The sequence below is a fragment of the Phocoena phocoena genome, chromosome 7 (genome assembly GCF_963924675.1).
Source record: "Phocoena phocoena chromosome 7, mPhoPho1.1, whole genome shotgun sequence".
NCBI lineage: Eukaryota > Metazoa > Chordata > Mammalia > Artiodactyla > Phocoenidae > Phocoena > Phocoena phocoena.
In genome coordinates this window covers 46,981,765-46,993,164 of record NC_089225.1, presented here as the reverse complement: position 1 = coordinate 46,993,164, position 11,400 = coordinate 46,981,765, and positions in this window count along the sequence as shown.

Here is an 11,400-nt window from a genome sequence, read left to right as displayed (position 1 = left end):
TATGAGGCTGTATCAAAGGTATGAGCACAAGGAGATCTTGATTTCAGATGATGAATACTTCTGAAATCTAGAAAGTAGCAAAGGAATAATTTGGGATTAAGTAGCATATTGACTTACAATATGCTAAACCTGCTATTCGTGTGTTTAAAAAAGGTAGTGCTGTTTTGATTTTTGCTCTCTATATTCTTACTGTCTGCTTTGCTTTGTTTAATACATGAACACAGTAAGTGCTTCCTCTGGTTACAATGACTGTTATTAGCTTCTGCGCAAAGAAAACTAAATATTCCATATCATTTGGACATATTGAAAAATGGAACATATATTAATCAAAATGCTGTTTTATCAAATACTCTCAAAAACAAGTAGCATAAAAATCTTGTAAGTTTTGTCTTACCATATTAATATGATTTTATAACACAGTTTTAAATTGATCTCTGTACCATATTATTTTCAAGTTAATGCCATCAAATTGTAATATTTGGAAATTATCCAAGAATTAAATTATCGGTTCATTCTATATTTTCGCCAACACACTTACAAGACTTTTTTTGGTCTCTTTTCATATCTACTTATTACCATTCCTGACCTCACCCACTTGCGCATAACACACTTTATGTCTCCTTTTAAACTACCAGTAGGATGCTAAAGAACTCTCTAGGAACACTACAGAATGTGGAACAAACGACTGTTTGTCAGTGACTGAAGATAGTGGAAGCTAACTACATACTCACTGTTCCAGCCCCATCTAGATACCATTAACTTACTTTTTGTCTGTCTCTTTGGCCTAGAGCAGTGGTTCTCAATCTTTAACATGCAACATAAAAATTGCCTAGAAAAGCTTGTTAAAACAAAGTTTCTTGAACCCAATGCCCAGAGATTCTGATTCAGTAGAGAAAGTAGGAGGACTCTATTTACATTTCTATCAAACTTAAAGATGGGGCCAAAAATGCTGATTTGAGGACCAATGGCCTAGGCATAGAAAAATTTTTGTCCCAATAGGTCTCCAATTCTATGGGGAATTCAAGAAAACATCTGGAGCTGAGTCATCTTGGTCCTTCTCTTGGTGAACTAAAAGTATTTAGCTACCACCTAGAAATTATAAAGAAGCAGTATTATAAACATCATTTTAATTACTTTTAAATCACTGTTAGCCCTAAACAATTACTTAAGCAGAAAGGCTTGGATTCCAATCAACTTTGGTACTGAATACTGCACAACTCAATTTGGAACAAGGATCTTTAAAAAATGTTGATGCCATAAAAATGAAAAAAAAGTCACTGATGCGATAAAAAGATTATGCATACATACATAGCTTAGATCATTCTTTTTACCCTCAACCTTCCTTCAGTTTCATCCATTTTTAGTGAAAATTTGCAAGTTTAAAAAATTATGAAAAATAGCACAACTAATAAAGTACCATAATGATAATATTTACATTCCTGTTATAATACCTTATTATATCATCATATCACCCGATGTTTAGCTAAATTATTCTAATAATGCCATAAGAAAGTTTAAGACTTCATCTAAATATGAGTCATATTAAGTAACCAAATATTCACTCAGTCCTATTTAATGCATTTCATCTACACAGTTCTGTAAAAAGTAATAAAGACACATCATTAATAGGGCAGTTATCGTGAGCCTTAGGAAATCATTTCTACCAATTCTTACTAGTTAACATATTTTTACTACATACACAAAAACTCTGATGTATGTAAGTTAAATTGATTGACTTAAAATTGAGCCTGGATATAGGGAAACTGCTTTCCTCTCAATTTTTCTGTGAACCTTAAACTGCTCTAAAAAATATAGTCTTAATGTAAAAATTAAGCCTGAATTATATTAATAAACCAATACCTTACTATAGTAGTTAAGTTTTAATTTTAAGTAAGTGACACTCAGGTCAATGCCCAATATAACAAAATCGTCTTTCCCACACACTGAAATTGAACGATTATCTAGCCTCTTCCCAACAGTGACATTTACATTACCACCTAGTGCTAGTTCCTTTCCTGACCAAAGTTAAACAGTTTCAATAACCTGTTCTCTACATGGTTTGTGAAGCTGGAGGATCCATATATGTACCATTATTTTTAGGAAAACACAATCTCTTTCTTATGAATAGGGTTGGATGATCAGGTAAGGGATAGAATTCACACAATTTAAGTAGGAATACTCTTAAACATATGGGATGAGTTAACTATACTGTCTAAAAATCCCAATTGACCCAATTTGTACCAATTTGAGGAGGTGGATTCATCACATACCTGCCACTTCATTTTTAAAAATTTTCTTTTACTCTTCCTGGTGTTCTTTAAGGTTTTGGATTTTAAAGAAGGTTGAAGAAGGTGGGAGAGGCAGAGAAGAGGAAGGTCAGAAAGAACAGAAATGAACTAAGTGGGCTTTATCAAGTAAATGGTGTTTTATTTTTATTTATCATAAAATTGGTCCAATATCTTTATTTCCCCTAAAACCAAACTCATAAAAATATGCTTAATATCTTCAGAATAACAATGCAAATGATACTGCTTATTGTGACAGTAAACAACACTGGGGAGGTAAAAGGGGGTAGTAGGTATAATTAAATATCCTTTTCAAATGCTTTGGTGAAGTGCAGTTGTGATGGAGAATTTTCTAAGCTATTCTCTCTAATCTACAGAATATAGAAAAGTTGTTATATGTTAGTGACAGTTAGGTTTTTGGAACGGCAAATCTAATAAACAAATGTCTTCAGTTGGAGATCCAAAATTTTAAGGTTATTATTGTTTATAGACATCTGGTCTCAGTGAATGAAAGGCTAATTATTTTTAAGATAAAAAAGTCAAATAAAAAGTAGCAAATTGGTAAAAAGAAAAATATGTAGGTAATACTATTTCCACTACAATGTCTTATAATGCTAAGATTAAAAAATTATTTAAGTCTAATGAAATGATGTCATGTTTGAAAATATGAATTATACTAAGATATATTAGTAGATATTTAGGAATCTCTCTATTATAAATTAAAAAAATAAATGTGTAATGAATTTGAGTTCACATTATTTTAAAAATGTATGACTTTCACAACTCAAAGTATTCTTACTCTTATTAAGGAAAGCTAATGAGGCAAAATCTGAGTTCTACATCATCACAGCTATGTATATAAAAAGGTGAATATACTATATCATAGTAATGAGAACAGTACTATTTTCGGATATTTACTATAGGCTTGGTACAGTACCAAGTGTTTTATCTCATATTTTTCAACAGCCCTGTAAGTTTTAAATGTTCATTTTGCAGAGAAGAAAACTAAATCTTAGCAAACATAGTAGTCTATCCAAAGTGAAACAGATAGTAAATGATGGAGTGAGAATTTTAACTCAGTTCTATTGACTCAAAAGTCCGTGTTCTTCATCATTATCCTGTCTAAAGTCTCAACTGACCTTATATATATATGTCACAGTGATTGAACATAGAGATGACTGTTAGGCATTGTACAGAAATCATGATGGTGTCCTTAAAAGAATAGAGTGCCAGAAATTTTTGGACTTCATTTTAAAAAAATTTTTATTTTATAGTGGAGTAAGTCGATTAACAATGTTATGTTAGTTTCAGGTGTACAGCAAAGTGATTCAGTTATACATATACACGTACCTATTCTTTTTCAAATTCTTTTCCCATTTAGGTTATTACAGAGTATTGAGCAGAGTTCCCTGTGGTCCTTGTTGGTTATCTGTTTTGAATATAGCAGTGCGTACATGTCAATCCCAAACTCCCAGTCTATCCTTCCCCTTCACCCTTCCCCACCCCCCGTAACCATAAGTTTGTTCTCTAAGTCTGTGAGTCTGTTTCTGTTTTGTAAATAAGTTCGTTTGTATCATTTTTTTCTTAGATTCCACATATAAGTGATATCATGCACTATTTGTCATTCTCTATCTGACTTAACTTCAATCAGTGTGATCATTTCTAGGTCCATCCATGTTGCTTGGACTTCATCATTTTTGACCTATCAGACTGATACTGTTACTCACATTTTTATAGTTGTTTGATTTAGAGATAGCAGTTTACATTTTTTGGGTATATCATGCAGGATATATCATGCAGGGTAGTGCCAACTTTACTTGCAATCATCCCCCACTATATGAGTTAGTACATTATTATTATCTCCAGTTTCTAGAAGAAAGCAAATTTGTAAAAAGAATATTATAAAGACAAATGAGCTTTTCACAACTGCTTAGAAGAAATATATTTTCAAATTTCCCCCTCATCTTCACCTATCATCATGTCCTCCTTCATTAGGAAGTATGTTAAAAGTATTCATTGCATTATGAGATACTTTATTTCTGCTTTCAAGAAATGTACCTGAGAAATGTCATCTGAAATAGAGATATTCTCCATTTTCCAACCACAAAAGCAATTCTATATTAACAGGTAAACACAGGATACTATGTTCAGAAATGTGCATCACTGCATTTGATTCTCTGATATATTCAACTATGTTGAGAGGTCACTTATTTCTGGCTATTGTCATTTTGGCAGTGGTGGGAGTTGGGGGAGCATGGTAAGCAGAGTCAAAGAATATGTGCAACTCCTCTTTTAAACGTGTATAAAAGCAACACAGTTAAAGCTCATCTCCAAAAAAGAGAAAAAGATGAAAATCAAAATGACAAATTTTGAGCCAGCTGATTTAACGAAGTGCTCAGTGATGTAAAGAATGCTGCTGGAAATAACTTCTTTCGTTTCTACTCTGTGTGCTAGAATCAGATATGAACGTCGTCAGCTGCACATTACCTCTGGGAAATAGTGAAGATATTTTCAAATTTTTCTACTTTTTCTAGAATTCACTTAATTTTTCCCCATCAAGTATTTTAAGTAAAAATAATAAGCAAAAAAAACACACGTTTGAAAAACAGTTCTGAAGGCAGAAAAACCCTTTCATTGACTTTTAAAATAATGCTGTACTAGATTTTAAAGTTTAAAGCAAAAGATTATACTGAAAGTCACATCAGATTGAAATGAAGGTAGGTTCCTCTCTAAATTACAAGTTCATATCTAACACTAACCTTTTGTTAATCTCTATAATGTGCTGCTTTATATTACTTTGCCGTACACTGATAGTTTTTGTAAACTAAGACCTACTTCACCTACCTTTAAAGACAAATGTTTGCTTAGTGTCTACAAACGTGTGCTAACTATAGTCCCTCAGATATTCATTAGTGTTTAGAATTTGCACTTATGGAGGACAATGGCATTGTAAATGAAATTGACCAGTAGCCAAAGGGAACATATAATTGTTTGTAATTAAACAAAAGTGTTGCTGAGTTAATAAGTTCACATCTTAATATACTTTAAAGCATTGCTGTCTTTCAAAATGAAGACTTCAGTATTCTGTCTCTTTGGAATGTTCTTTTTTTTTAATTGGTAATGAAAACTAAGCAAATTATACCACTGAGATTTTTTTTAAACCCACTTAAGTAGAATAAATAAGCCAAGTGTGTTTTGATCAAAGTTTTCACTGGAATCTTCTTTTAACTTTTTCAGCAGTTTCATAATTAACAGTTTGTACTGGCATTAGCCTATTTACAGCTTTTGCTCTGCAATGCCCTGAGCTGTTGATCTCATCTTCTTGAATTACAACACAAACATACTGAAACATTACATCCTTCCCTTGGTAACTGAATCATTTATTTGAAACACCATCAATTCGACAGCATTCTTAAGGGAGACAGAATTTTTATTTTAATTTTTATTTGAATTTTTAATTTTATTAAAGGTGAGTCTAAAATAAAGAACTCAAAAAGTTGACTGACTTGTTAAAATAAAGGGACTGACATAATTTTGCAGCAAAGCACATTTCTAGAACCTGTAGAACATTATCCAGTTTGAGTGGACTGGTCTTAGTTTTTCTAAACCTAAAGGATCAGGTTTTTCTCTTAAAAACTAAAAAAAAAAAGGCACAGCGATAAGAAAATCTAAAATTATGTCAAACGAATTACATTTCAGTTATTAGTGGCTAGTTTGTAAATATCAAAGATCCACTTATTGTAGTGCTTGGAGCGGCATTTGCATGCTGATGAAATGCAAGTGGATGGCTGTGAACTGTAGGGTTATCTCTAGTGCAGCAGTGGGGAGCTCCAGAATCAGACAGTTGAGCATCTGACTGACTCAAGAGTCCAGGCTGCAGACCTCTTCTATTCACTTTCTTTACAACAATTAAAATATGCAAAGTGATAATTTTCCTTAAGTAGCCTTAAATGTGCGATCTATTTAAATGTGAAGAAAATTGCCTGAAGCTTCTGGTGTGAGGGACAAAAAAGAATAAATTATGCAAATAGCAGAAAAGGACTCTACCACTTGAACGCCTAATTTTCCTGTAATAAGCATACTGTTTCATTTAATTTTTTGCCTCTTATTAAAAGTGACAGTTCTTTTGCACTGTCTGATGGTTATATCTGACACAAGCTAGGGAAATGACTGCTAGACTAAATGCTAAAGCATTTTGGTAGCTTTTTTAGATGATGGTTACATTCACAAAGTAATTATGCACTGAAGAGTAGAGAAATAAGGTTTAATTACACAGTAATCGCTTCTGATGGACACGGCAGAAGTGTGAACACCGCCAGACTGCAATCCATCAATGACAAACCCCTGGCCACTTTTAATTCCTCCTCATTTGCATCATAACCTCCGCACCAAGTTGCACAAATGCTGTTAAATGTTAATAGGAGCTGTCTCTCCACTCAAAATGAATGCTTAAGCTGTTTCATTTTTTTTCTCCTCCACCTCAGACCTTCAAAACCAGCTCCTCTCTGAGAGCAGGCATTAAGCACAGAGCATGGTGCGTGGTCACTGTTGTGCTAATTGGGAGCAACACTTAAAGTTTTATCTCTCAAGCGCTAATAATGCACACTGCTGACAAACCAGTGAATAAGTAATGTACTTGAGTGGGGGTGGGGTGGGGGGAGAAAGGCATGCCTGGAATGAAAAATGCAGTTGGGACCATTGTTCAGTGACTAGCTATTTGATTAGGCCCTGTAGTCATATTTAATCCAGATCCTTAGGGAACATAGACAAAATTACATCTTCATCTCATCAAACATTCAGCCATATTTAAGCATTCAGCTGATCAAGCTTTTATTGTTTCTCTTACAGCAACACAGAGACAATGCTGTCCTGCATTCTTCAATCCCAGAAGTTGGTGGAAGAAAAGGCCCTCTGAGCTGTGGGCCCGATTTACAGGGCCCACTGTGGTTAGGGGATCCTAGTAGCAAAGGAGTTAAATAATTTTAGTCACTAGGTAGTAATGTTTGAGCTGATAAAACCTCCAGCCTTCAACTCTATTTGTACAGTCTTAAATACTCAATCTCATTTTTCCTTTTTTTTTTTTTGAATGTTCTTTCCTCTACTTTGTCTTTAACCTCAGTCCATTTCCTGGGACAGGTCTACACCATTAAACTGCAGATGGTTCCTTTTCTATTAAGCAGCAGGTATCATTCTTGTCCTGACAGGAGGAGGCTCCACCCGCGGCCGGCCCACCAATACTTTCAGCTGACTGCCTTGCAGAAAAGGAAGGGTAATTTGTAAGCAGTGTGCTAAGTTTAACAGTAGACTCTAAGAAGTGACAAAAGAGCCATTTTCTGCATGAAGATTGAGAATTATCAACACCTTTCAGTGCATGATAGTTAAGCCTTTATCACTTGAGGAGCTGCTGATAAGGTTAAGAACACTAGACAAACTGCTCATTAGTGGAAAGGTTTGCCTTTTACATTAAAGACTGCTGGGTACTGAAGTTCCTCTAGTGAGCAATACATCCCTGGCATTTGAAAAAAATGAGCTGATCGGTGTACATAAATGAATATGGAAAAGGAGACCTGGAATGTTCTAATGATATTAGTGAGGTTTTTCTCAAGCTTAGAGAATGATAAGCCTGTTAAGTGTCTTCAAAAGCTGTGTGATCTGGTAGGTAAGGCCCTAGGTTAAAAGTCATAACACCTACACTTTGTTCTGTATTTTACCACTAAGTAGCTGTGTGACCTTGGGTAAGTAACTTACATTTGATGAAAACTAAAACATAAGATGATCCAAAGATGGAATATCAGGATTCATTAGGCTGCATCAATAAATAATATGAATCAATTATAAACATTTCATGCACTAACATATTGGTAATAATACAGCAGAGAAAAGATTACTTAAGATCTGGTCACTTATTTTATCTTGGTAATTGGGTTAGGGATTATAAATTGGAATTTATTTCATTCATTTTTAGAGTCCCCGTATAACCAGAGGAATGACACTGTTATTTCTGTATTCCTGCTGTATGATTTTCATATAAGAAATGGCAAATGATAACTTCCTTGGGGGCTATTTATAACACTTGCACCTATAGTTTAAGCCTCCCAATAATCATATAAAGTGGGTAATATTAACCCTATTTTAAAGATGAAGAAACTTAAGCTCGGAGTTTAAGTAACTTGCACGAGGACACATATGTGTGAGTAGCTTTAGTGGGGTTAGAACCCAACTCTGATTTTAAAGTCTCCGTGTTGGACCATGTTTTGGAACTGAGTTCCATTTGTACAGAGCACAGCCACAAACTGAATCTGCTTCTTTCCCATCCTTTTCTGGTTGCCTGACTTGAAGTCCTATTCATCAATCTCTCTTTCTTTTGCCTACTTAACATGTTTATGAAATCCTATAAGGGAGAACAAGGCTACACTTCTGTCACATTAGAAATAGTTCAGGCTACTGATGATATCAGGCCAATATTGAGGAGATGTCCTTAAAAACAAATGCAGTTTTCTATTTAATTTGTTGAGATTAAGCATAACATTTAAAGTCTCTGTGCCCAACTGCCCATCTGGATATGTTGATGGAGATGTTCTTGTCACCTCTCAATGAAATACATTGTGAGCAACGTTCCTTTCAGACTTATTGTGCCTACCTATTACCCCAAGAACTCTTATGCACAACTAAGGTAAAGTGTGCTGGCCTGAGGCAAAGCTGTTTCGGAACCCACAACCACACCTTTAAAAGACTGGTCCTTCAATGGCAATCCTTCCCCACTCTGGGATGAAAGCAAGCCGATATTAAGACAGGAAAAAGAAAGGGCTAAGAGTTTTCAGCAACAGTTCCTCATTGCTAGAGCAGGCTGAAGAAGGAACAGATGAAGGAAAGATTTAGAGAGGAGATTCCCAGAAAGAACTGATGAGGGAAGAGAGTATACAAACCTAAGGAGAAGCAACTGGACTGGGAAGGAGAGATCTATGTGAGGATACATGCATATTGAAAGACAAGGAAAAAAGCAAAGAATTTTTTTTTTCTTCTTTCTCTTATACCAGCTTTCTTCTAACATATCAGTTATCTACATTTTGATACAAGTTTCCCAGCTAGCTTCTTTACAGCCTATCTTAGGCACTTCTGAGATATGTCAAGCTACAAATGCCTGTCCTGTATGAGTAAGCACAGGTCCCCAGCCCAGCTGGTCTCTACTCCAAGGATCCCAGGTTTCAGGATCTGCCAACAGTAATCAAGCAATCAGGGTATTTTCTTTTCCCTTGAATCATTGCTACGATAGACTCACTATTCCAGTTCTTCTCTCTTAAGTGACAATTGTGCTGCCAGCCTGTGGGTTAACCATTTATAGCTTTTTTTCACAGAGATTTTGCGTGGTCATGTAATTAATACAATTATAATTTCTTCCTTAATGTCTGTCTACACTTCCAGATTGTAAACTCCTTTAAATCAATCTGTCTTCTACACCACTACATTCCCAGTGCCCAGCACAGTACCTTGAGCCCATCAGGACACAAATGCTATAAACAATCCTTCTAAGAAGGTGATGGCAAGCAAGGAGCAGGGAAATAATACTAAAGGATCCCTAGTAAATTCCAACAGTGAAAAGAATGAAAAAGAGAAAGCTTTATGAATACACACTGGAAACCTGTGCTCTGATGTTTTTAGGAAGAGAGATCAGTGACAGAGAAAACTCTGGTTTTCTCTGGGTGACTCAGATCTGGGCCCCTTGTCTTTTAACCATAGTGAATCTTAATGTAAATATGTGAATACTGAGCTCTACATAGTAGGAAAGAAAGATATTATAACTAGTTTTGACATGAAAAAACGAACAAAGATGATGAAAACTATAAAAATATACGATGAAACTTTAATTGTTTATTTACTCTTTTTAATATAAACAACTGACCTTTAATGCCTAAAAAGCATACAGCAACAAGCCTGGTATCATGTCATTGTCTGTTAATTAATTTTGAGGTGTTATTTAATTTTTTGGGTATAATATGCCATTTTATACAGTCTGTTGCCCATGTTGCATAATCATCTACTCACTCCTTCAAACTAGAGAGAAAGTTAAGGATAAATCTGAATTCATGATTCCCAATTACAATTGAAAACTATACGAATATAGTTCAATATTATATTATTAACCTATATATACTAAGGGGCAATTTCTAGAACTATGTGCTACATTGTAAAAGTCTGCCATGAGTTAACCTATAAGCCTGTTTTTAGGTCTGTTCTCCTATACCAGCATCATAAAGGTTCCAGTGTACTTAGAGATCCCTGAATCAAAGGCACTGTACAAGTAGAAAGTGGCGCACGTACTATTAACCTTTCTGCGCTTGTTTCCTCATCTGTAATATGGGGTTAATGATATTTCTGTGCCTCACAAGAATGTTGTGCGAATTAATGTTTGTAAAGCCCTTTAAGATCCACGGATGAAAGATGCCATAAAAGTCCAAAGGTGATAATATTATAGTTATTGAAACTGGAAACACCAATAATGCTAGGAACTGAATATATATTTGGTTGCAAGGCACCCCATGCATTATGAATACTAAGGCACTTACAGAAGCTTACCATTTCAAAATTAATATTTTGATATATATAGAATAAATTCTGAAGAGATATAACATATGCGTTATAAGCCAAATGGATGTGATTTGCTCATAACTAGCAAAAACACAGTATCAAAGTCTGCATTTTCCCCATGTTTCTTTATAGGAATTACCGCAGTAGAATACACTGGATCTATACTCAAAATTATATAATGTCAAAATGGTCTATTTAGAAACAGGCAGTAAATGACATGTTAAAAATGCTAACATGATTTAATGAAATCATTATCTATACCTCTCTTATCACTGCTGTATTTTTAAATTTACATTTTGAAGCTACTTGAATAGTTTACAAATATTAAGCACAAAATACCTAACAGCTATCTTTCTGAGAACAACAAAAGAAGTCAAATTATCAGTTGTCAACTGTTTGTCTGAATTCTAATGTGGGTATTAAATATTTTTCTAAAAGTTTAAAATGATATTGTACTAGGGACTTCCCTGGCAGTCCAGTGATTGAGACTGTGCTTCCACTGCAGGGGGCACAGGTTTGATCCCTCGTC